Source organism: Triticum dicoccoides, chromosome 2B, assembly GCF_002162155.2.
Source record: "Triticum dicoccoides isolate Atlit2015 ecotype Zavitan chromosome 2B, WEW_v2.0, whole genome shotgun sequence".
NCBI classification, from domain to species: Eukaryota; Viridiplantae; Streptophyta; class Magnoliopsida; order Poales; family Poaceae; genus Triticum; species Triticum dicoccoides.
Window position 1 is genome coordinate 489,449,009 of NC_041383.1, and position 3,830 is coordinate 489,452,838.

Sequence of the window (3,830 nt, forward strand, 5' to 3'; positions counted from 1 at the left end):
ATTTCCTAGTCTATCATATGTTTCCAATATAATCACGATACTCAACATAGTTCATCCTAATTTTCTTTATTTCCCACCAAATAGCCTTTAAGCCCTAAAAACCTTTTTGTCTAGACCATTTTCTATAGAAGAACAAAAAATGGGCAGGTAGCTCCCCTCCCGCATTCATGGCATGTCCGCTGGTGCGCTCTCCAATTGACTCGGCTATGGCTTTAAACCCCCACCTCACCCCACTACCATCACTACCAACAACAACAACAAAAACAATTAACCCTAGCCCACCCTGCTGCCCATCCATTTTCGTCGTCGGTGCCCCAAATTTTGGCCTGCATCGCCCTTGATTCAGGTCATTGTCGTCACTTTCCTCAAGCTCGACGTTGTCGCTGCCTCCCGAGCCCACACGCCGCCTCTCCGTTGCCGCCACAGCTCTTCATGAGGCTCGTCGATGCCCCCTCGATCTCTTGGCACGACCTCAAGCCGTATTCCCTGTCATCGAGCATCGTCGCCTCCCAAACCCCCATGCAACATTCATGAGCTCTTGTGTCACCACCGCTGCCCGCACGGCTCGTCGGCGCCTCCCTTGTTCTCATTCTGCAGTCTCGAGTCTTCTTTCATGTCGATGCCAAGAATGTCATAACAACCACCACCAGCGAAGTGTCACGGCGTGAGGCTTTGGACACGGGGCAAGTGGAAGGCGGAGATCAATAACCCGATCACGGCGGTGTGGTGTGGCTCTATTGCACTCCTCTTCTTAAGGATCCACACAAAGCTTAACTTCCCCGACGAAGCAGCGGCCGCAGTCTCCATCATGCCTCTCGTTAGGTACGCCTATCGAGCTGAGCAGAAGGAGCACCCGTGGCCAAGGAACAACTCAAGGCCAAGTGTGTCGACACCACCCTCATGACTCAATACCATTATATCGTCGTCGGGAATCATGCATTCTTCGAGTTTGTGGAGAATGCATGCATGATCGAGCGTGAACGCCGTGAGATCGCATGCCTCAATGCCGAACATGAGGAGTTGTTCAAGGAGCTCGACAAGGTCACCAACAAGAAGAAGGATGAGGGCGATCCGATGTCGTGGACTCGGCCCACCCCAAAGACTACAAGCCGACCCCTTCAATGTCCGGCCAAGGGGGAGAGGGTTTGATCCCCATCTTCTCTGAGTCAGACTTCTCCTAGGACGATCGGGAGTAGAACTCCTCTTTATTTATCTAGGATTTGTATTTAGTTAATTAGTTTATCTCGGTGTTTCAGCAAGCCAGCCGGTCGATGTAGTGTTAATTTAGCAGGTAATGGATTGTCTAACTACGTGTTATATAATTTTAATGTGACAATGGTGTTCAGTTATGCAAGGAAATATTTTAAATTTATTATTAAAATCAATTTGTGTATAAACCATTTCTTGGGGATGAACCTATGAACAATTTTTTTCCTAAAAATGGGAATTAAAAGATGAGGATATGACGACAAATTAAGTTACCGAGATGGCTAGAGAGGCTTTCAAACTCTAAGAAGGGAATGAGTGGCCCAATGGATCATTTATGCGCCTTAGAAAGAGTTTTATTAATGGGACGGAGAGCTTGTGATCATAAGAATTCCGACTAAATCACTAGTTAAAATGTATCCTTTGAGAATGGCATCCTCGTCACCTCATGCGTCACTTGTCGCAGCCTCAGAGTTTTGGTGGAATTTACTCCCACACTCGGTTTGTTTCTGCTTTTTTCTAGATTTTTTATTTTTCAAAATGATATACTCTTGAACCATGCATGTAAATCATGAACCGTTTTCACCATTCTACTCCCGCATCAAGATCTTCAAAATTAGATCCCATGTTAATGCCTTTCGATGATTTTTCTTTTCAGGCAAAAATATATGCTCCAAACTTGAACTAACATGTGATTTTAAATTGTAGAACGCACGCCCCCAATTAAAACTAACTTGGGCTTCTGCGGGTGAAGTACATCTATGCTTCCCAAATAAACTAACGCATCCATCTGACACGGGGTGAAGCACACATATACTTCAACGTTAGGCACACATGTGCTCCAAATTGGAGTTCAACACACTTATGCATCCGCGTTAAGGACACATGTGCTCCACGCCGAATCACACGTATGCTCTCACGTGAAGGACACATGTGCTCCACACAGAAGCATACATGTGCTCTCGCGTGAAGCACATTTGGGTTCCACACCAGAGCACAAAACACATGCGCTCCTAAAGGACGGAACTCAAAAAACATGAAAAAAAGAAATGCCAAAACCCCCAAAACATGAAAACCGAGAAAAACTAAAACATTAAATAAAACCAGAAAAGAAAATCTGGTGGGAAAAGCGTTCGATGCATGACATGTAGTGGTGCTGAGATGCACTAAATGAGACGATCCAACAAGCGACACATGGAAAGTTCATTCTAAGAGTATCTACAAATAGACTTGCCAAATTTGCCCCCTATATGTCCGCAAATAACACCATGTCATCCCTCATTGCTTTGTGTCTGCAGCTGCCTCCCTCACATCCGAACCCCCAAAGAGATGCAACCCCATGCATCGTGATCAATAGTATGTAAATAAAGTTAACATAGCATAGGTCGAACATAGCAAGTTTATATTACAACTGAACATGGCATAGCAAGTTCACAAAAGATCAAACATGGCAAGTTTATCGAATGACTAGATAGGTAAAAGATAGATATGATAGATGCTCAACCAGACTTTGCCATTTCCTGGCCCGACCCTTCCCCTTGGGGTCTTCGGAGCGGCTGTAGCACTCCTCAACATAGGTGTCGATAGTCGTAGGGCATCGTCGTCATCCGTGGTGATGCCATAATCGAGGAGATAGACAAGGACGAGGAGGGGAGGTTGCCGAGCGCCGGGGTACATGGGCCTGCTCCTAGGCGAGGCGCTGGGCTTTTGTCACGTTGGCTACCCTCTGTTGTGCGAGCCACTCGAACTTCTCGATTTCGAGCTGCAATGCCTTGGCATTTTTTGCCGGCGGGCGTCTGTCTCCATAAAGGTCAAGGATCAATAGATGACATCATGGAGGAGGTCGTCCACCATGTCAACGGATAGCGACTTGGACGGGAATCAGCACGACCCGCAACCAAATTGTCTAGATTCGTCTCGCGTCGCGCTCTGTCTCGCACGGTGAGTGACCGCGCCTCCGACTCGTTAAGCTGTGGCCTTGGCCTCGACAGTGAGGGAACAAGCACCCAACACCATATGGGAGGTGCAGGCGTTGGAAGTGTTGGGCGCTGCCGTCTCACCAGGGAGACGTGGACTGTTATTAGAATTAAGAACCATATGATGAACCTTCCAATCCTCTTGTGCTGCCAAAGCTAGGAGCACTGATACGTCTCCAACTATCTATAATTTGTGAAGCATTCATGCTATTTTATTATCTGTTTTGAATGTTTATGGGCTTTATTATACACTTATATATTATTTTTGGGACTAACCTATTAACTGGAGGCCTAGCCCATATTGCTGTTTTCTTGCCTATTTCAGTATTTCGAAGAAAAGGAATATCAAACGGAGTACAAACGGAATGAAACCTTCGGGAGCGTGATTTTTGGAACGAACGTGATCCAGGAGACTTGGAGTTGAAGTCAAGGAAGCTTCAAGGTGGCCATGAGGGTGGGGGGCACGCCCCCTGTCTCGTGGGCCCCTCTAGGCTCCCCCGACCGACTTCTTTTGCCTATATATTCCCATATACCCTAAAACATCGAAGCAAACAATAGATCGGGAGTTCCGCCGCCGCAAGCCTCTGTAGCTACCAAAAACCTCTCGGGAGCCCGTTCCGGCACCCTGCCAGATGGGGGATCCATCAC